Genomic DNA, 24,425 nt, shown 5'->3' on the forward strand with positions numbered 1-24,425 from the left:
ACACTAACCTAATGTCATCTCTCTTAGGTTGTGTTTGGTTAGGGTTGTGGGCAGATAACTCTTGTTACCTATCTTTGATTCTAGACATTCCTTTGTTTGGTTTAACAGTAATATAAGATTATGGGAATGTTTCCTTCCCAATAGTGAATATTGTTGGTGATTTTGGGGGTTATCAGATTACCTAGTCTAGGGGTGTTAATCTTTTTTAACCAGGTTATCTTTTTTTATAGCAAATTTGCCCTTAAATAAAAGTCGTTTCAGACTGAATTGCCCTCAAATGTCTACCAAATAACAATTACCCAAACCACATACATTTGAGAATTTAGCTAAAACACCCCAGCCACAAAAAGTTTAAAAATTAACAAAATACCCCCAACCACCAATGACCATCGTTGGCTTCTAGCCGCCACCACCAGCCACTAGCAATAGCCATTAGATTGACGCACGACCGATTGGATCTGGCCGACCGTGCGTCGATCTAGCTGTTTTCTACCATTTTGAAGGCTAAAGTGGCCAGATCGTCGTGGATCTAGTCGAAAATGGACAAAACAGATGTAACGCCTATATCGAGGTACGTAACTTATTTATGCTTTAATGCCGTTAGTTTGCTTATTTCAAGGTGAAAGATTGAAAAAGTAGAAGTTGCAGGCTTCGCCGCGACAACGTACTCTCTGGAATGTCTTGCCGAGGTGAAGAAAAAGCTTCGCCGGGGCAAAGAACTTGTTGGCGTATTTTGAGAAAATTCTAGAAAACTTCCTTAAGGGCAAAATAGTCATTTCACCCATAATTAGTTGAAAATGTGGGGAGTGAAAAGTAGTAGAATTTCATGGAGAATGCCATGGAACTAAGGGTATTATGGTAATTGATTAAAGGGTAAAGATGGAATTTCATAGAAAGTACAAGGGCTAAATGGGAAAGTATAAGTAATAAATGAGATATTAAGGGTTCAAGAATTGAAAACCCTATCATTCTCTACTCCTTCACACGCCACCTTCATCTCCAATTCTCTCAATTCTCTTCATCAAATTTTCAAGGAGATTTAAGGGATTTTGGCTAGATTTTTGGTAGAATTTCAATCCTAAGCATCCAAAGGTAACAATTCTTGCAATAAGATGTGAGATTAATTTTTAAAGTGTTGAATTCTTATAGTTTATATGCTTAGGGTTTAAGAAGAAGAGGAAGTCTACCAAAGAGAGAGATTCTAGTGTGGAACTACCGAAGTTCAAGGTAAGTAAATCCAACCCTAGTCATGATTTGAGCAAGAATTGTGCAAAGAATTGTGTAGAGAAATTTTGATATACATTTATGTACTTGAATGTTGAGAATTGTTGATGAATTTGATGTTCAGTATTGGTTAAAACTCTACCATGAGAAGTAGTGTTTAGTATGAGATGAATTGGTGGAAATTAAGAAAGAGTTGGGACAGAATTTTGAAGTGTGAATTTCCTAGCCAGGTTTAAAGTTAACTGTAGAGAAGTGTGCTCCAAATTTTTGTAGCTAGAAAAAGAGATAAAAGTGTAGCTAATCTAGTGCTTGTTTGTGCATACCACTTGTTTGATGAAATTTCAAAGTGAAGTGCATGTATGGTTATGATACTATATTATCTTGAGAAAAGAGTGTAGATGGTAGAGAAAGTAGAGAATGACATGTCTACATGCCATATTGCATTCATGCATTTAGACATTTGAATTTAAAAGAATAAAAAGAAAAACCCATCTACATGCATACATGCATATAAGCACACTAAAGAACAATGAGAAAGAAAGAAAAGCACTGAAGAACAAAAGAAAGAAAGAAAGAAAAGTGCTAAAGAAAAGAAAAGAAATTGCATACTAATTTCTATAAGAAAGATAAGAGAAAAGAAAGGTTGTTGTGATGGGGAACCCGTAAGTGATGAGAAGAAGAATATTCCCACATGTACGCCACCGTTAGTCAGCGGCCTAAGAAGAAGAAGAATTTGTACAATCCGTAAGAGTACATGTGGATGAGGACTGTACCCAGAAGAATATACCTACATGCACGCTGCCTTTAGTGAGCGGCCTAAGAAGAAGAAGAATTTGTACAGTTCGTAAGAGTACAAGTGGATGAGGACTATACCCAGAAGAATATACCTACATGCACACTGCCTTTAGTGAGCGGCCTAAGAAGAAGAATAATTTGTACAGTCTATAAGAAGTGCATGTAGATGAGGACTGTACTCACTCACACAGCCAGGGTTCCGAATCCATGCCTCAACCGAGTCCGATTGGCAAAGAATAAGAAAGAAAAGAAGAGAATAAGAAAGAAAAGAAAGAAAGAAAGAATATAAAACAAGAAAAGAAAAGAAAGAAAAGAAAGAAAGAAACACAGAAAAGAAAAGAGAGAGAAAAAAAGAATAAGAAAACAGAAAAAGAGAAAAGAAAATGCATCTTTTATGCATTTGTGCATATGCATTATGCCATCTCCATTACTTAGAAGTTTCCCTCTTTGAGCTTACATTTTAGTAAGTGAGAAACAAGAATATAGAAAGAATAGAGAAAGGATAGAGAAAGAATAACGAAAGAACAGAGAAAGAATAGAGAAGAATAGAGAAGTGTGATGTAAGGAAAGAATTTCAGAATATGAACTACGGAGAGGGAAGGATATCATAGCAAATTTACTTACTGAGCAATTAGTGCTTACCCCGTTGATTTTTCTGTTTTTGTAGGAAATAGGTGAGAAGCGGTCAGATGGAACATCAAGAGCAAAGGAGAATGGCACTACTGTCCACTGTATTATGAGCTTATGTATATGATACTTTTGTTATTGTTAAGAAAATTTTTGGGCCCACTATTTTGTACTTAAATAAATAAATAAATAAATATATATATTCTATAATATATTTGGCGAATTCATATTAGATTTCCCAAAGTATACTAGCTAGAGAGAGTCACTACAATAGATTTGGCTATTTTTGGCCTTCAATCTGGCTAGAAATAGCCAGATTGTAGTGGATTTGGCCATTTCCGGCCAAATCCACAACAATCTAGTTGTTTTTGGCCTTTGATCTGGTCGAAAACAGCCAAAACGACACATGGCTGACCAAATCTAGTCGGTCATGTACTATTTCAATGACTTCCACCAGTAGCTGGCAGTGGTGGTCGGCGGTTGACGGCGGTCTTGGGTGGCTAGGGGTATTTTGTTAAAATTTAAACTTTTTTGTTGGGTGTTTTAGCTAAATTCTCAAATATAGGGGGTTAAAAGTAATTTATACTAATAATAATAATAAAAAGGAAGGGCAATTCAGTAAAAGCTTCTATCGATAATATTTTATTCTTCCCAACAAAACATCTTAATTATTTATACCCACCAATTTAACCAAACATATTGATATAACATTCCCCCATAATATTCAAGGTAATCAATCTCACAGGTAATCCTACCTTTTCACCAATAAAACATGCCCCAAACCAAACGCACCATTAGAGATTACTAGAACGATGGTGATTGGTTATATTAAGAAGTACGCTATGGTGGATTAACAAAGGATTCATCACTCCTAATTATAATAGATCTTATCTGAAGGAGATATTTGGTGGTTAGAAACTATGACCGCAAATATGTGGCCACAGTAGAATCAAGTTGTGTAATAACTCTCTCTAGCTAGTATACTTTGAGAAATTATAAAGTAAAACTCACTAAACATATTATAGAAAATATATATGTATATGAGTATGAAATAGAGGCCCCATAACTACTTTTTCTTTATACACAAATCTCTACATTTAGTCATAAAGTCACAAAAATAAACTCAAATTACAATCGGACAGTGTTGCCAAGTTCTTTTGCTTCTTGACATTCCAACCGACCCTATCTCATCTATTACCTGCAAAAACATTGAAATTAACGGAGTGAGCACTTATTGCTCAGTAAGTAAACCTGTTATGCTACTTCCTATCTCCGTTGCTCATATTTTGAATTTCTTTCCTTACATCAAACTTCTCTTTTCTTCTCTGCTCTTTCTAAAACTCTAGTTTTTCACTTACTCATGATAGTGGGAATGGTATCATGCATAGGTATAATGCATATGCACAAATGCATAGGATATGCATTTTCTTTTCTATTTCTCTGTTTTCTTTTTCTTTTTCTGTGTTTCTTTCTTTTCTATTTCTCTTCTTTCTTTTCTTTCTATTCTTTCTTACCGATCGGACTCGGTTGAGGCATGGATTCGGAACCCTGGCCTTGTGAGTGTATTCTCAAATTCTTTCTGGGTACAATCCTCATCCACATGCACTTCTAATGGACTATACAAATTCTTCTTTCTTATTCTAAGGCCGCTCACTAAAGGCGTCGTGCATATGGGGCTAATCACTCACAGGTTCCCCATCGCAACAACCTTCTCTTCTCTTCTTTAAAAGCGTTCTTTAATAGGTTTCTTTCTTTCTCTTTGTTCTATAATGTTCTTTAATGCTCTTATAAGTATGTATGCATGTAGATGGGCTTACGCTTGTTATTCTTTCTAAATTCACATGTTTAGATGTAAAAATGAAATATGGCATGTGTATGTCATTCTCTACCATCTACAAACTCATATCAAGATAACAAGTAATCATATCCATGCATGCACTTCTTTTTGACATTTCATCAAACAATTTGTATGCACTCACACAAACTCTAAATTGGCTACACTTCTGCATCTCTCTTAGGCCACCAAAATTTGGAGCAAAACTCCTTAAAACCAACATTAAACCTGGCCAGGAATTACACTTCACAAATTATACTCCAATTCTTCCATAATTCCTCCAAACTTCTACCAAACACCATATACACAAACACTACTTCTCATGGCTAAATTCCAACCATCATTCAACATCAATTCCATCAACAATTCTCAATATACATACATATAAGAATTTTCTCTACACAGTTCTTGCTCAAATCATAACTAGGGTTGGATTTACTTACCTTAGATGTGAGCAACCCAAACACTTTAGTCTTCCTTTGATACAACTCTCTTTCTCTTAAACCCTATGAACATAAATCATAAGACTTCAACACTTTAAAAATTAATCTCACATCTTAGTGCAAGGATCTTACCTAGGGATGCTTAGGACTGAAATTCCACCAAAAATGAACCAAACTCTATGAATTTCCTTGGAGATTGATTGAAGAAATTTAAGAGAATTTGGGTGGAGAGTGGCGTGAATGGAGGGGAAAAATGGCTAGGATTTCATTCTTGCATCCTTAATATAACATAATAATACTTATAGATTCCTATTTTCCCCTTGCACTTTCTATGAAATTCCATCTATGTCCCTTAGTCAATTTCAATAATGTCCTCATTTCCTTTGCATTCTCCATGTAATTCTACTTCTTTTCACTCCCCACACTTTCAACTAATTATACGTGGAATGACCATTTTGCCCTTAAGCAAGTTTTCTAGAATTTTCTCAAAAATTCCAGTGAGTTCTTTGCCCTGGCGAAGTCTGTATTTTCTGCCATGAATTTGGGTAGAGAGTTCATTGTTGCGGCGAACTATGAAAAAATTGCCTCAAGCTAACTTTCATGCATTCATCTTGGAATAAACATCACAACTAAGGGAAATGAAGTTACATACCTCGATGTGGGTGTTACGAGTTGATGCTCGAATCCAATTTTATATAGTCGTAGATTCGACAACAAATACAATTATGTCAAGGTCAATACTTTGAAGTAGACACTATTTATGTACTTCAAACCTTGATGAGATATAAAATGATGAATTGTTTGAATTGCACAGTAACCATACTGTAGAAAAGGTAAGCCTATTCGTTGACTCTTTATTTGCTAGGTAATCATGATGCTTTGCTAGAGGCCAATCTTGATAGGTGTATGAAACACTAATTGGTTGATGTTTAATTAGGTATCGGGACACTGCCAACAAAATAAAGAGCCTTTGGGTCTCACACATGAAAAGTAGTTAAGAGAGAAAACGGATTGGAAGAGCAGTTTCATCCTTTGGGCAAAAAAGGCATTTCCGTAATTTAGGAGGTAAAGGGTATTTTCATCCTCTAGGGTGGAAGGTTATTTGGGTAATTTTTATAGGGTTGATGCCAATACTTAATATTTACATTGAAGGAATTTTAGCAAAATTGGAATCGTATTAATATTAATTAATATGGAGAATATATTTAATTTAATTAAATATATTAAAACCCATTAATTAAATATGTATATATAAATATATATGGATTAAATAAATAGCAATATTTGTTTAATTAGGAATATGTATTTGTATAGGAATTAAATAAATAGGAATATTTTTTTAATTGGGAAACATATTTAATTAGAGAATATCTTTTGGAGATATTCCAAATCCTAATAGAATTGCAATCCAAACTAAAAAGGAATTAGGAGATTCATTCTCCTAATTGAATTCCTACTAACGATTACACTATATCAGGAGGACTTGGGTTTTGATTTTTTCATATAATGTTTTACAACCTTTTGAGAGCAAAAATTTAGTTTAATTTTTAAACCAAACTCACCCAAAATTAAAAACACTAGCTACAACCCTAGAGAGAATTTCTCTCTCAAATCCGCCACATCCTCTTAAGCTCTTGTGTTGATCCAGGAATCAATCCAAGAGTGATCTCGACTTGCTTTTGTGTGAATACTATCGTGCTCGATCCTTCGGGTCAATAGCGAAATAATGGAAACATCCAGAGAAGGAGCTGCCAACAAAGGTATAAAACTTAACCTTGCATGTGTATATATATTGTGGTTGTAGCTATCAAATCATGATCTTGGGTAAAAGGGCTTTATCATAGAAACATTTCATTGTTATTTCATGCTTGTTACGATAAAAATCCCTACACATAAGTAGATTCCTGCTTAGGCATGACTATGCGCGATCAAGGAATGATCGTTCCTTAAGGGAAAGTTGCTGTGCAGTTTGGCATGACATCATTCCTCTTGGTCATTAATCACATTGCCAATATGAAGTGGCACTCGCACGACTAGACTGCACTCATACGACCATCCTGCATGATCATGCGCCAAAGTTCAAAAGTCAAGATAATTCAAATCCAGAACACTTCACACTTTTGACTTCATCTTAAAGGTCAAAGTCACAACTCAAAGTTCAACATTGGAATGACCATTCCTTGTGGTGGAATGACCGTTTGTATCTGAAGAAGTTTTGCACGACATTATTCCAAGAGGTCATTCACTCCTCTGAAAATTTAAGAAAATTTGGAAGAACATCTAGATGTGATCATTCTGCATGGTGGAATGACTATGCATTGGTCTTGCACGATCATACGACATGGTGGAAATACCATTCCAATTGACCTAGATTTGAAAAATATGATTGTTGTGTTAGGAACAACCGTTCCTCTAGGTTCTGCAGGCTTTATCAGAACTGCATTAAATGCTGCAACATCTAATTCTTTTTGGGTTATAAAAGTTCAATGTTCCTAGATAAGAAAACATCCTAATATAATCCCTAGAGCTCAAAATCCAAATCAATACTCTCACTTGTACTCATCTTGCAAACCTTTCAGAGATCATTTGTTCTTGTTGTGTGTATAAACCTACTTGAAAGAGGCAATTAGTCACAAACAACTTTAAATCCTAAAAATCTTGTAAAACTAGGTGCAATCCTATAAATCTAAGTGTGTGAGCCAAAAATCCTTGTGAAAACTATTGTATGGACTAAATCTAATTCTAGTGGAACTTCAAGAAGGTTGCCTTGAAGAAGTGGATGTAGGAGGCTTATGAATATAGCTGTGAACCAATATAAACTGCTGAGCATTTCTCTCTCTCTCTCTCTCTCTCAACTCTTTATTACATTGCATTTTTATTGGTTGAGCACCATTTATTGCACTTGTTCTTGCATTCATTATTCATACTTGTTTCTTACAAGTTAAAGGCATTTATTGCTCTCTTTAAAGCATATTGTTTAGTAACATCTTTATCATTCTTGAGTTGCTGAGTTTAGTCATTGAACATTATCTTGATAAACTCACCGTTTGCTTTAACTCTCACTAGTTCATCTACATCATTGTTTGGTAAGGGTCATTGCACCACTAATGGAGAATTAGGATGAGACTCCACATTAGATGTATAGAATATAACTTTTGGAAAATAGTTGAGCAAGGGTACTTTGTTCTCATGAATTAGTCGATGGGCCTTCCCAAAAATGAAGAATATTATACAGTTGAAGATGAAAAGAAATTGAGTTTAAATGACAAAGCTCTTAATATTTTGTTTTTCTCTCTTGATTCTATAGGAAGAGTTTTGGTATGTGAAACAGCTAAAGATGCTTAGGAAATTCTACAAACCACTCATGAAGGAACAAGTCAAGTGAAGGAATCAAAGGCTGAAATGCTCTTTCGTGACTATGAGTTGTTTGAGATGAAAGCCAAAGGAATCTTCACAGACATGTACAAGAGATTCTCCAACTTGATAAATGATCTCAAAGGTCTTGGAAAGAGTTTTGCAACTCTTGAGCTTCTAAAGAAGATTCTCCCTTCATTGTTGGGAAGTTGGACAATGAAGGTGACTGCAATTGAAGAATCAAAAGATCTCACTCAAATGAAAATGAATGAGCTCATTGGTAGCTTATTGACATTTGAGATGAAGAGAAAGCAAAGAGAGGAAGACCAAACCAAAGAGGGAGATTGCTCTCAAGACCATGGATGAAGAAGAAGAAGGTGATGACTCTTCTATGGAAGAAGATGAAATCAACTTCTTAGCAAAAAAGTTCACAAAGTTTCTTGGAAGGAACAAAAGATTCAAAGGGAAGCCATTCCAATGGTTCAAACCAAGAAATGAAGGTGATAAGGGCAAATCGGAGATAATTTGCCATGGGTGTAAAAAGCCCGGTCATATCCGTCAAGATTGTCCTCAAGGTAAATGGAAGAAGAAGGACAAGAAAGACAAATTCTTCCAGAAAAAGGCTCTTGCCGCCACTTGGACTGGAAGTGATGACTCAAGCAATGAGGATGAGTCAAATGAATAGCAAGCCAACCTTTGTTTCATGGTCAAAGAAGATGATTCGGAAGGAGACTCCGAATCTGAGGTAACTAACTCTCAACACTATTTTTTTGATGAATTGCAATGTGCATTTGAATCATTAATGGAAGAATTTGAAAAATTGTTCGTTAAGAATAGAAAATTTAAAAATCAAGCATGCACGATGAAAGTTGAATATAAGCAACTTCACAACACATGGATTGCACTAAGATCTTTCCTTTTGAGTTGTCACCAAAAGTGACATTTCCTCCATTCTTTTGCTTTAGTAAGGTGAACAAGCTCTTGTCTCCTATCATATGTCTTCAGCATCCACTATCAAGAAACCACTTGTTTGCTCCAAATTTCATTGCTCCAAGACATACTTGCACAAACAAAACGTTCATGTACTTTTTGGTACCCAAATTGTCTTGAGTCCATGAAAGTTAATTCCAACCAGTCCCTTAGGAATCCAAACCATTTTTATCACAAAAGGTTTGTCTTTCCTAATACGACATTTGTGTGTGCTATGACCAACATACTTGCAAAAACCACATTTTCTAGATAATGCATTAATGGATGGTTCATGCATTTTTTCAAAAGGTTTTTCATTTGAAAACATGTTATAATACAATTGTTAGAGTAGGTGCCCTAGAGCCAATCAATTATTGTAGAATTGACTCTTTGTAATAATGTTTATTTATCAATAAAAGGCATTCTCTTATATATTTATCATGTAAATTATAATTGTATGTATTGATAAATGTCCTTAGGATGGTAGAACCGTGACGAAGGTATCAACTTTTCAAATCTTGATAATGAGAACCTATGATCACATATTCTAGCCATTCCAGAAATGTTTGTAGCCTCAGTATTATTCTAACCAAGGACACAGATAATACGGTAAGACTATCATAGTGTTGAACAAACTTGTCGAAAGATAGTGACTGGTCTCACTTTTCAAGGTTGTTTGCTGATAACCTAGCGTAACACATGGGTGCTTGCTGTAAGCAAGTTCACTAGACAAACCCATCAGAGGACTCCATATGGATGGTAACCCCAATGTCTATGAAATAAATCCTCTAACGAATGATGGTGCATGTGATCCTTAGACTTGAGATCACCAGAACGCCTTGTGTACCGATTGGTGTAGTTTGACACTAGCCCAACGTAGCTCTATTCAGAGCTATCCGAATGGTAGTGATTGTCTACATCAAGAAGTGTATCAAGACTATGGTGGGTCAACAAAGGATTCATCACTCTTGGGTATGGGAGAAGTTATCTCACTGTGGTACCGGCCTCTTTCTCTCTTCTCTAGTGATCGGTACAACAACGGGTGTCTCAACTCTCTCTGGTATAAATCTCCCTTGATTCTCTACCAATACTTATTGTATAATATTACGGATTCTCGCTCCATCGAGGATAAGGGAGTAGATCCTAACAGCTTGGATGGATCACCTGTACTCACTGCATTCTTATTACTTAATCAGGTCATACGTCTCATCTAAAACACGTAGCACCAACACTATTAGTCAACTAAATTAACTCATCTACTATAAGTAAGGAAAGAAATAACTTACAACGGTCGGCTATGGTACGTCAACGCAGCGGGAGAGGCACATTGTTAAATCCCAAAACCATGCTCTGATACCGAAAATGTGATATTTTACTGAATCCAAGAATAGACTAAGAATATGCTTAGTCTATTCTTGGAATAGACTAAGCATATTCTTAGTCTATTCTTGGATTCAATGAAATATTTGGTAGATTTAGGAAAATTTAGAGGATTTTGGCTAGATTTTGGAATTTTTTTTTTAAAGCATCCAAAGGTAAGATTCTTGCACTAAGATGTAAGATTACTTCTTGATGATGTTCTTCTTTGTTCATATTTGATAGGGATGCTCATCATATCTACAGTGAGTAGTATCGCAATTGACACCAATCAATCATCTCACTACACACAGACTAAGATTGGCCCCTAGCAAAACATCATGGCTACTTAATAGATTGGATTCAGGAAATTGATTGGTGTCAATTGCGATACTACTCACTGGCGATATGATGAGGAGCCTATGGGTCACACATTTAGAAAGAATAGCAAAGAATGAGCATATTACAACCCTAATCTCGTCTTTTCAACTAAAAAGTTCAACACAATTTTAAACTAAATGAAAAATAATCCAAAAACAAACCACAAACAAATCAAAAATCAGTTCAAAGTTCCACAACACCCAACAATAAACCAAAATAGAAAACAAACAAACAAAAAGAAAGTACAAAACAGGTGTTCCGGCTCATTCCTCGACCTCCTCGTCTCCTTCAACGTCGTCCTCTTCTGATTGGGAGCCCATCCACTCATCTAAATCCCAGTCACCCTATTGGAATGTCGTAGTATCAACATTGAGCTTGTCGAAGCTACTCTTCTGCATGTCAAACATTATCCTGGTCTGTTCTGCCAGCCATTCCTGACATTTTGTCATACATCTCATCTGACCCATCATCTGCTGTATCATTTCCTTCATAGTAGCTGTGGAACTGGATGATGTGGTAGCTCCCTATGTAGTTCTTTGTCATTTTTTCCCGACGCTAAGTTGCTCATCGTCTGTATGTTCAAGGTGCTTGCGATAGTAGTCTAAGTCGAGGACTGGGGCAACATGGATCAGTGGTTCATCTTCAGTCTTCTTGACTCCTGCTTTGAGGCACAATGCTGTAATGAGCTGTGGGAATGGGAAACTGCCTCGCCCTAGTTGAGTTGCATTCTTGATACTATTCAGGATGATTTTCCCTACATCAATTTTCTTCCCTGTGGCAATGGAATAAAGAAGCAATGTCTTTTCATAAGTTACTGTGCTATAATGTGTCTCTAGAATCAGCCTCGCACTCACAAAATATTGCCACAATCGAGCCATCGGAGTTATATTTGTTCCCTTGATAGACTTTTTTCTTTTCTCCAAAACCACCCAAGTGGTACCCGGTTTTGTTAAGACCAGAAGTATTACATCAGCATCAAATCATTTCGACTTCCACTACGTATGCTCATCACAGGAAATTTTAGGTAACTCAAAGAATTTATTGATCTCCTTAACATCAAAAGGTACATCAATCCTCCTCACATAGACAACCACCTCATTACACTCAAGGAGGTTGGCATAGAACTCTCTCACAATCGGTTCTACGGCCGCATGCTCGGGTTGACTCATAAACAACCCCCAAAGTCTCCCTTCACTCCATTCGTCAGCGTGGTCAGTGGTTAATCCATGCTTGGGAATAAATCCTTTATCTTTCCTTTGGGTTGCCCCTTCATAGCGTTTCCGGGCCTCATCACTCACAAATTGGTTGTCCACTTTCTTCCCCTTTCCTTTACCTTTGGATGGTACTTTGACCGGCATTTTTCCCACAACAATTTAACTCACAAATTCAATTCTAAACACCCTACGAACAGCCACAGTCAATCTTGCACAAGCACCAAAACTTCCAAAAACTATAAAATGACCCCCAAACTATGAATTTCCGCAATCAACCCAACACTCCAAAAATCAAAGGCCACACTCCTCAATATTATACAATGCAAAATCAACACTTCCTCCAACACAAAATTAACGCATAAAGTCACCAAAATCCACAACTCAACCACAATCAATATTTTCAGATCCACAAATCTAAACACGAAAAATTTCGATTAAAAGCTTAGGGAACTTGAAATCTTACCAAAACAATGGAATATTTGCCACCAATTTAGACAAAAATCATCTAGATTGCGAAAACTCCCAATTTCTTGAACCCAAAATTTCCTTCAATTTTTCGCAAAGATCTTGGTTAGATCGAGTTGTGTTTGTGTTTGGGATGGTTTACGAGTTAGAAGAAGTGATGGAAATTAACTGGAAAGGATCAAGATTGAAAATGAAAAAATTTGTCTCAAATGTGTTTAAAGGGTGGCGTGAAAAATGAAGAGAATAAAGTGGGTATTTATATAAAGCAGACTTCGTTGCGGCGAAGTTCATCAGGTTGAAATTAGGGTTTTTAAAAACAAAGTCACTGCCATGGCAAAGACAAATTCTTCACCGCGACGAACAATTCTAGTAGCTACTAGCCCCGGTGAAGAACTTTCTTCGCTGCGGCAAAAATTCTCTTTTAAATTTTGCTCAACTTTCTTTGCCGCGGAGAAAAATTACAGAGACGAATCGCCTCGGCGAAAAAGATACTTCTCCGTGGCGAAGTCTGGGACTTTTTCAAATTCCAATTTTTCACAAATGTGCTTCGCTGCGGCGAAAATTGGACAATTCCGTTTTCCGCCTTGCTTCGATAACTCACCCGAAACACTTAAAACACACAAATTAAACTTCATCTAAAATTATAAGAAAACTAAATAATTAAAAATAACAACATCAAATGAAAACACTTGGGTTGCCTCCCAAGAAGTGCTTGTTTATAGTCGGAAAGCTTGACTCTTTTGAGTTCTCATGTTGGAATGTCGAGCCGGAGAGGAATTGACTTGCAACTCATCACTCCGTCGATGTATGGCTTCAACCTCTGACTATTGACCTTAAATGTGCCTTTTTCTTCATGTGACACCTCCACCGCTCCAAATGGGTAGACTCTTGTAACTATGAAGGGTCCGGACCATCTTGACCTAAGTTTTCTGGGGAAAAGCCTAAGTCTAGAGTTAAACAACAACACTTTCTGATCCACTTCAAAGTTCTTCTTTCGGATATGCTTGTCATGCCACTTCTTGGTCTCTTCCTTGTACATTCTAGCATTCTCATATGCTTCTTGATGGAACTCATCGAGCTCATTCAAAGTCAGCATCCTTTCTTCTCCAACAACTCGTAAATCCATGTTAAGCTGATTTACTGCCCAATAGGCCTTATGCTCAAGTTCTACTGGCAAGTGACATGCCTTCCCATAAACTATCCTGAATGGAGACATTCCAATCGGAGTCTTAAATGTAGTTCAATATGCCCATAATGTATCATCCAATTTCCGTGACAAATCTTTCCTAGATGCATTTACTGTCTTTTCTAAAATTCCCTTCAGTTCTCTGTTTGATAGTTCTACTTGCTTGCTAGTTTGTGGATGGTAAGGTGTTGCAACTCTATGTTTTACACCATACTTTCCCAACAGGGCATCAAATTGCCTATTGCAAAAGTGCGATCCTCCATCACTAATGATTGCCCTTGGTACTCCAAATCTTGAGAAAATATTCTTTCTCACAAAATTAATCACTACCCTGGCATCATTAGATGGCAATGAAATTGCTTCCACCCACTTTGATACGTAATCTACTGCTACCAAAGTGTATGTGTTCCGAAAAGAATTTGGAAAGGGCCCCATGAAATCAACCCCCCACACATCAAACAACTCAACTACAAGGATGTTGTTAAACGGTATCCCATCCCTTTTTGAAATATTACCACTCTGTTGACATTGGTCGCATTTCTGAACCATCTGGAAAGAATCCTTAAAAAAGGTTGGCCAGTAAAACCCAGATTGAAGAACCTTGGCTGCTGTTCTAGCTTTTACAAAATGGCCACCTACTTCCCTTTCATGACAGTGCCTTATAATACTTTCCAGTTCCTCTTCCGGTACACACCTACGTATCATCTGATCAGCGCGGTGTCTATAACGGAACGGTTCTTCCCAAAAATAGTATTTCAAATCTGAGAAAAACTTCCTCTTTTGTTGGAAGGTCATGCCAATGGGGAGCACTCTCACTGACAAATAGTTTGCAAAATCTGCATATCACAGTGCTTCCTCCACTCTCATCAATTTCTCATCTAGGAAAGTTTCTCTCATTTGGGTTTCTTCTTCATTTCCCTGAGTTGGTCATTCAATCCTTGACACGTGGTCCGCTACCACATTTTCTAACCCTTTCTTATCTCGTATCTCCAACTCAAACTTTTGTAGCAATAGGATCCATTTTATCAGCCGAGGTTTCGCTTCTTGCTTTGCCAATAGGTGCTTGAGTGCTGAATGGTCCGCGTAGACTATCACCTTGGCACCTAACAAATATGAACGAAATTTATCAAAAGCAAAAACCACAGCCAACAATTCTTTTTCCGTGGTGGTGTAATTCAACTGTGCATCAGTGAGTGTTTTGCTAGCATATTGAATTACATGCAACACTTTGTTTTTCCCCTGTCCTAACACTGCTCCTAAAGCAAAATCACTAGCATCACACATCAATTCAAATGGTAGTCCCCAATCGGGGACTGCAATAATAGGTGCATATACTAATAACTTTTTTAGAGTTTGATAGGCATGCATGCATTCATCATTAAAATCAAAAGCAACACCTTTAATCAATAAATTGCAAAGGGGTTTAGAAATCTTAGAAAAATCCTTGATAAACCATCTATAAAATCCCGCATGCCCTAAGAAACTTTGAACTGCTTTAACATTGGAGGGTGGTGGCAGCTTCTCAATCACGTCCGTCTTTGCTCGATCCACTTCTATTCCATCTTTAGAGATTCTATGACCAAGCACTATCCTTTCTGAACCATGAAGTGGCACTTCTCCCAATTGAGCACCAAGTTCGTCTCCTAACATCATTGCAAAACAAACGAAAGATTAGATAAACAATGATCAAAGGACGAACCAAAAATAAAGAAGTCATCCATGAAGACTTGTAATAGCCACTTTCTACTCAAATACTCATATAATATACATAATAAAATACATATAAAATAGTATAAAGAATTGGGCCCAAAATTTTCTTTTATTAAACATATACATTTTTTTTTACACAAAATTATATCATGTACAAAAGTTATCAAAAACATGGTGCACAGTGTAACCAATTCCCCTCGCGTGCCGACATCCATCCGATCATGTCCTCACCTAGATCCTGCAAAACATAGGAAAACAATGGGGTGAGCACTAAATCAATGCTCAGTAAGTAAATCCTCTACTCGTCTAACCCCGTAACTCTCTCTCTAATTTATTTCCTTACAACTTCTCATTCACTTTCTCTTTTGTGTTTCTCTCTGTTTATCTTTCTTAGAACTCTTTTCTATTAACTCTCTTTAGTAAGTCACGGCCCCATCTTACCAAGGGCACGGTCGGGGCTCACTCCCGCTCTCTGTGACTTCTACTCATCCTCAGTTGATCGGACTCGGTTATGCATGGATTCAGAACCCTTGGCCATGTGAGTGTATAATCTCTCTCTCGGGTACTCTCGGGTATAGCCCTCATCCGCATGCACTCTCACGGGCTACACCACTTTTCTTTCTCATACTCGTGTCGCTCTCTCAATGCGACGTACATGCGGGAATACTCTACCCATTACTCACGGGTTCCCCATCGCACAACCTACTCTATCCTCTTTCTCAAGCTAATACTTATCTCTTTCTCAACCTACTACTCATAGTGTAGCTTAACTCTTAGAATAGTCTATTCATAGAGTTCTCTACTCTTTTCCTACTCTTTCTCTAATGCATAATTAATGCATAAGAATGATTCATGCTCATTAATGCACTAAGGAAATGCCAATATGCAATGTTGCAAGAATTAGGGTTCATAATTCATTCTCATAATTCTCTTAGGCATTTCATCATACAACTCATGTGCATATAAAACTCTACTCTAACTATAATCATTCTCCTTTCTTTAATCATCCAAACAATGGGAGAAAACTCCCTCATAATCTCTAGATTCCTGTCAAATAAACACACTTCCATAAGTGTTGCTCAAAACTCTCTCCATCTCCTATCAACCCAACTCCACATCATAGAAGTTCAACACTTCTCATATCCAAACATATTCAATAATCATACATAACTACTAATCTTATCTCACATCATCCCAAAAAATATAAAACATACATATACATACACAATCTCTACTCAATTAAATTCTCAAATCTCAACTTAGTTAGGATTTACTTACTTTTAATGGAAAGATTCCACTACTACTCTTCCTTAGTATCTTGTCCCTTCTCTACACCTTTAAACCATAAAACCATAAGACTTCAAGATACAAGAATAAGCAAATCTATATCTAAAGCAAGAATCCTTACCTTAGGATGTTTTAGATGAAATCTCTACTAAAAATTTCCCAAAAGCTTCCTAAAACTCCTTAGAAATCTTGGAAGATTGAATGGAGAATTGAGAGAAATGAGATAATGGGTATGGCGGTGGAAATGGGTGAAATGAAGGGTTCTCTACACTTAACCCTTTTTAACTCATATTATAATCATCATTTCCCATTTTGCCCTTGCTCTTCCTTGGAAATTCCATCTATATCCTTGGATTCTTTGCAAATACACCCCCATTACCAACACATTCTCTACTAAATTTCCTTACATTTACTCCCCACTTTTCCTGCTAATTAGGGGTAGAAAGGTCATTTTCACCCCTATGAAGAATTCTCTAGAAAACTCAAGAAACTTTTCTGCGTCCCGTCGCCCCGGCGAAAACTTACAAAACCGACACCACCATTACAAAGCCAACGTCACCGCAGCGAAGACTGTTCTTCCAAAATTCCTCAAGTCTCAACCAATTTCAAGGCAAACACTAAACCAATTCAACATACCATGTAAAATAAAGGCCAGCCAGCTAACCATAACAACATACAAACTCAATTGAAACTGAAACAGTGAACCTTTAAGTAATACATCAAATCTCAAGTACGTACCTCAAATGGGGCATTACAAGACTTCTATAAACCTCTCCACCATATCACCAAAGATCAACATCATGCATCTCTGAAATGTGGCTAGTGCATTACATAACCCAAAGGGCATCCTTCGGTAAGCAAATGTGCCATATGGACAAGTGAAGGTCATCTTCTCTTGATCCTCATGAGCGATGGTAATCTGATTGTACCCTGAATAACCATCCAAGAAATAGTAGTAAGCATGCCCTACCAACCTCTCCAACATCTGATCGATGAAAGGAAGTGGGAAATGATCCTTGTTGCTTCATTTAATTTCCGGTAATCAATGCACACTCTCCATCCTGTGACTGTCCTAGTTGGTATCAATTCATTGCTCTCATTCTTTACCACTGTGATACCTCCCTTCTTCGGAACCACTTGACCGGACTCACCCATGGACTATCAGAAATGGCATAAATTATTCCCGCATCTAGAAGCTTCACCACCTCCTTTCTCACCACTTCCTTCATCGAAGGATTCAATCTTCATTGTGGTTGAACTCTAGGCTTGATATCATCCTCCATGAGTATCTTATGCATGCAAAAAGATGGAGAGATGCCTCTAATATCCGAAATAGTCCATCCAATTGCTGATCAATGTTCTCTCAAAACCTGAATCAATCGCTCTTCTTCCAAGTTGCTCAACTTTGAACTGATGATTACTGGGTATGTTTCCGATTCCCCAAGATACATGTATTTGAGGTGGGAAGGTAAGGGTTTCAATTCAAGCTTTGGAGGTTCTTCATTTCTTTCCTTTGCCTTCTCTTTCTCATAATCAAATTCCTCAAATTCAAGATCTTGGTTTTCATCAATTGGTTGAAGTGCTTCCAACAATCTAGCACATTCATTCTTTGTCGATTCCTCTACCTCTACTATTCTTGATTGTGTAATACATGCTTCTAAAGGTAGTTGTGGAGTATTCTCTTCAATGCTCTCCGCTACTAGTTTATCCACTACATCAACACTAAAGCATGAATCCGTCTCAGATGGAAACTTCATAGCCTCAAACGCATTGAATGTTATTGTCTCATCCTAAACCCTCAACTGTAACTTTCCTTCTTGCACATCTATGAGTGCTCTTCTTGTGGCCAGAAATGGTCGGCCCAAAATAAGAGGCATTTCCTTATCCTCCTCCATGTCCAATACGACAAAATCTGCCGGAAAGATAATTTGTCCACCTTCACCAACACATCTTCAACTATACCCCATGGATGTTTTATGGACCTATCTGCAAGTTGCAACAACGTGGTTGTTGGCTTCACTTCACCAATTCCCAATTTCCTGAAAACAGAAAAAGGCATTAAATTGATGCTAGCAGCTAAATCACATAAAACACGATCAAAAGTAATATCTCCTATAATGCAAGGAAGAGTAAAACTCCTTAGATCTTTGAGTTTCGGAGGTAGCTTCTTTTGAAGAATGGTACTGCACTCCTCCGTCAGCATCACTGTTTCCTCATTCTCTAACTTCCTTTTGTTTGATAAAATTTCCTTAAGAATTTTCGCGTAGCACGGCATCTGTTACAATGCATCTGCAAAAGGAATGTTAATATGCAATTTTCTAAATATTTCCATGAATTTGGAAAACTGCTTATCCTGATTCTTTTTCTTTAGTCTTTGAGGAAACGGCACAAGTGGAGCGTGATGTGCCAATTTTGGTGGTATCTCGGGAAATGGCAATTTCTCTTTCCTTTGTCTTTGCCTCACTTCACGTTTCTGTTCTTTTTCCCTAGAAATAGATGGTTTCTCTTCAGCAACTATCTCTTCATCTACTTCCTCATAAAATTCTTCCTTTTCCATTGGTGGCTTTTCTTCTTCTCTTTCTTTTTCCACCTCTTCCAAAACTGTCCCACTCCTCAAAATTATTGCATTTGCTTGCTCACGTGGGTTAGTCACTGTGTTGCTTGGTAAAGACCCGTATGGTCTCTCATTTAGCTTTTTAGCTAACTGTCCCATCTGTACCTCCAAGTTCCAAATGGACGCCCCTTGATTTCTAAAATCAGTTCTCATCTCATTCATAAAACCTGTGGTCTCTTGCATAAACTTCCCAAACATGTCCTCCAATTTTGTCACTCTTAGGTTCCTTATTGGTTGTTCACCCCTGTTTGGTTGTTTGGCAATGCCCTTTTATTCCATTGATTGTTTTGCTGATTCTGTTGGTTTTGATTGCTCCAAGACAGGTTTGGGTGATTCCTTCAACCGGGATTATATGTGTTGGAGTACAGATTGTTTGGTTGTTTTTGATTTCTAGCCAAGTAGTTAACCTGCTCCAATGATGATGATGCTGAGGCAAATGTGTTCCCTACTTGACATTCACTGCTCACGTCATTACCTGCAAAAAAATCACAAGTTAGTTAAGGAGCTTGAATGGAATTTACCTGCATACTTCCCAACTGTTTCTGAAGTGCTGTCAGTTGGGCTGAAATGGCTATATATGTATCAACTTCATGAAGACCCATAGATTTCTTCGGTCGCACCCTCTCATTAGGTCTTTGATAATTGTTGCTTGCCAAAACCTCAAGCAACTCGTGAGCTTCTTCTTGAGTCTTATTTTGTAATCCTTTAGAGGTTGCGTCCACCATAGTTTGCACATTCACCGTTAATCCATTATAAAATGTTTGGACTTGCATCCAAATTGGCAACCCATGATGTGGACACCTTCTCAGTAATTCTTTGTATCGCTCCCAAGCCTTATACAATGATTCTGACTCTTCTTGAATGAATGACGTGATGTCATTTCTCAACTTTGCCGACTTTGCTGGAGGAAAGAATTTGGTTAGGAACTTCTATGCTAAATCATTCCATGTGGTGATCGTTCCTGTTGGTAGTGCCAATAACCATCCCTTAGCTTTATCTTTCAATGAAAATGGGAATAGTCTGAATCTGATTGCATCATCTGATACTCCGTTTGACTTGGCAGTATCACAAATCTCCAAAAATTTGGCAATGTGTAGATTTGGATCTTCCTTCAAATCACCCTTGAACTAAACCAACTGCTAGATCATCTGGATGATTACCGGCTTTATCTCGAAGTTGTCGGCTTGTACTGCTGGTCTAGTAATACTTGACCCACTGCCTTCAACTGTGGGAACAGAGAGTTCCCTCAGTGTTCTATTCTCTGCCATCTCTACAATTATTACTTCTAGTTCAACTGTAGCTTCTCTTTCTCTTTTTTCTCTGTTCAGTCTTCGAGTGGTTCTTTCAATCTCAGGATCAACAGGAACCACTGGCTGACGTCTTGCTCTTCACATAAACTACACAGAAAAATAGCAAGAGCGAAATCACACCAAACAAAGAAAAATAACAAAAATTAAACAAACAACAATTACATAAAAACAACACTCTAATCTAACTAGCACAAGAAAATTTTAATGTTAACACAAAACTCAATCCCCGACAGCGGCGCCAAAAACTTGATTCGTTGTTACTACAACATGCATAAATAGCAAGTGCACTAGTCGCACAAGTAATAAAGTGATGAGTGAGTATCGTTCCCACGAGGATTGGATGCTAAGCACTAAGTTTTCTACTGTTTTCAAGTTGGAGCAATCGAGTTGTTTGGATTGAAGGGAGAAAATTAAACTTAAAACTAAAACAAAATTTCTAAATATTCAAAACTAAATTATGAAAGCAAGATTAAAAACAAGGTAATATCAGTTTAAAACAACGGGTAGGGTTTTGATTTCATTCGGACTCTATGGATTAAACCTATAGATTATGCTATTTCCATATTCACATGCATTGATTGTAAATCGAATTCTCTAAAGTGTAACTATACCTTCTCAAGCTATGTTTTCCTACTTTTCCCTATTAAACTTCTGCACCCAACAAATTGAAGATTAATAGTTATAAGCTCATTAAGCACCTAGAATCCTAGATTGATTTCATTGATTCTTAAATCTATCTCTAGCATTTAATACTACAATGGTGATTACCTAAGAAGCTTAACATGAATTATTTCTCAATCTCATCAGGTTCATCAATTAATAACATTAAAAATTGAATAACCACACAATCATTGCAATAACATATGAAAATAATAAAAATCAATTGCTTAATCCATGTGAATCCGAACTACATCAAAACCCTAACCCAAAACGGGTTAGTTCATAGCTAAATCCATACAATAAGCAAGAAAAACAATAAACCCAAAGTTCAACATAATAAAAATGAGAGAAAAGACAAGAGATCTCCCCTAATTGAAGAATCCACCGGAGTTAATCCCAAATCTTCTCACTTTTAACACAAATTCATCACAAATCAAACTAAGAAGATGAAAAAGTTGTTCTAGACTAAGGAAACTGCGACCTCTCTCAAAATGGTAAAGTTTCCCTTTTATACCTCACACAAAAACCTAAAACTTTGCCTAAAATTGAAACTGTGCATTTTAAAGAAACTGAAAACTACAGACTTCGTCACGGCGAAGAAGAGATCTCGCTGCGGTGACGAAGTGAAAGGGATTCTCGTGCGTGACCCATTTTGCTGCGGCAAAGAACAAACTTCATAGTGGCGAACCTCTATGAAGAATTCTAAAATTACAGAAATGCCCTCCGCTTGCTTCTTTGCTTGAATCTTCGATCTTCGATGCTCTCCCAAGGAAACAAGCTTCATAATGCTTCACTCTGTTTTAGAACTCTCCCAAATTCTGAGATCCACTTACTTCTAAGTCCAGAAACTCCAATTTGCTCATTATTTGCTCAAAATGTCCATTTTAGCCTAAAACACAAAATGTAAAGAAATAAGTAGCAATTCAGGCATAAATGAACTAAAAGGTATCTAAAATTGTAACGCCCCACCTGAGGTACGTAGTTATTGTTTCTTCTTTCGCTCTTATTTGAGTTGGTTTCTTGGTAATATTGTTTCATTGAGTGTGTGTTGAATGCTTGCCCTGAAATTGGTTGAAAATAGAAGAAGTTCAGTGTGCCAAGCTTTGCCGGGGCGAAGAAGAATCTTCTTCGCGGCGAAGTTGTGTTGAAACCACTGGAAACTCTCTGGACAGTTTCGCCGCGGCGACAGAAGCTTCTTCGCCGCGGCGACAGGCCGATTAAAATGTTTGTTAAGTTTTAGATATTTTCTTTCCTAAGGGCTATTTGACCATTCTACCCCTAATTAGCAGGAAAAGTGGGGAGTAAAATGTAAGGATTTTTCATGGTGAATATGTTGCTATGGGGGTGAGTTTGTAATGAATCAAAGGATATAGATGGAATTCCCAAAGAAGAGTAAGGGCAAAATGGGAATGCTTGGGTATAAATTACATTAAAAGGAATTAAGAGTTAGCAAACCCCTCATTCTTCTTCTCAAAAACGCAACTCTCCATTCTTGTTCCTCTCAACTTCTCTTTCTTTTTGATCAAGGAGTTCCAAGGGGTTTTTGAAGTGAGTTGGGGTAGAAAATCAACCTAAGGCTTCCTAAGGTAAGGATTCTTACTTTAGTTGTGAAACTTGTGAGTTTTAGTTTATATTGAAGTTTGAGGGTTTTTGTTCTTTTGGTTAAGAGTAGAGAAAAAGTCAAGCAAACCAAGTGAAAGGAAGAGTTGGTGAAGTCTCTCCATAACAAGGTAAGTAAATCCCAACCCAAGTTGAGATTTAAGAATTTTCTTGATTAGGGTTTTGATAGAAATGATGTATGTATGTGATATACATGTGATATGCCATGTATGGAGGCTTAAATAGAGATTTCTATGCCTTGTGATTGTTTATACCTTGCAAATATAAGAAATGAGTTGTGGGTTGGAAAGGTAGTTTGAGATGGAATTGAAGGGGTATTGTGGATCCCTTTTTGGAAGTGTTTTTATTTGGCAGGTTTTGTGGTTATGTGAAGGGGTTTCTCCCCATTTTGGATGGTTAGAAAAAGTTTTAGAATCATTGCTATATTAGAGTTTTATAATGCACTTGAGTTGTTTGATGAAATGCCTAATAGAGGTTTGAGTATGAGTAGTGAACCTTAATTCTTGCAACATTGCATGTTGGCATTTCATAAGTGCATTGGTGGAGATGAACCATCCATAGGCACTAATTGTGCATTGAAAAGTGACCTAAGAAAGTGTAGGAAACTTGTGTATGCAATTACCCTATGAGTAGAGAGCTTGGTGGATGCAACTACTCTAAGAGTAGAGAGAATGAAAAATGCTAGAATAGAGTGAATTAGAAGAGTAGAATAGATGGGTTGATGCTTTGTGATCATCACCCGATAGTTATGGGAATCGGGTTGATGCTTTGTGATCACCACCCGAATAGCCCTTAGAGACGGGTCGATGCTTTGTGATCGTCACCCGATGAGTAGTAGAAACGGGTGGATGCTTTGTGACCACCACCCGGTTAGTTGTTAGATAAGTGGGTTGATGCTTTGTGATCATCATCCAACATTTAGTAGAAGTGGGTTGATGCTTTGTGATCATCACCCGACAGTGACTAGAGACGGGTTAATGCTTGGTGATCGTTACCCAAAAGTCATGAGAAACGGGTAGGTGCTAGGTGGTCTCCACCCGATAGTTAGGAAAACCGAGTAGGTGCTTTGTGATCCCCACTCGGTAGTCACTAAGAACGGGTTGGTACTGTGTGAATTCCACCCGATAGTCATGGAGAGTGAGATGGTGCTGTGTGAACGCCATCCGGCCGTACCTCCGGTAAGATGAGGCCATGATGTTTAGTAGAAACAGAAATAGAAACAGAAATAGTATAAGGAAAGAATTAAGAGTTATACATACGGGGACAGACAGATAGAGGGTTTTACTTACTGAGCATTATTTTGTGCTCACCCCGTTATTTTCCCTTGTGGATGCAGGATCTAGGTGTTGATGCAGTCGGAGGGGCGTCGGCAAGCG

The 24,425-nt window shown here is 37.4% G+C and overlaps 1 non-coding gene across 1 annotated transcript; it reads left to right on the plus strand.

The window, feature by feature from the left end:
• The first annotated feature begins 20,242 nt into the window (after nucleotides 1–20,242).
• On the plus strand, nucleotides 20,243–20,349 carry LOC116121594. Its single transcript, XR_004126747.1, has one exon. It is a non-coding gene; the product is annotated as a small nucleolar RNA R71 (small nucleolar RNA).
• Nucleotides 20,350–24,425: the final 4,076 nt, after the last annotated feature.

The sequence above is a fragment of the Pistacia vera genome, unplaced genomic scaffold (genome assembly GCF_008641045.1).
Source record: "Pistacia vera cultivar Batoury unplaced genomic scaffold, PisVer_v2 Contig996, whole genome shotgun sequence".
NCBI classification, from domain to species: Eukaryota; Viridiplantae; Streptophyta; class Magnoliopsida; order Sapindales; family Anacardiaceae; genus Pistacia; species Pistacia vera.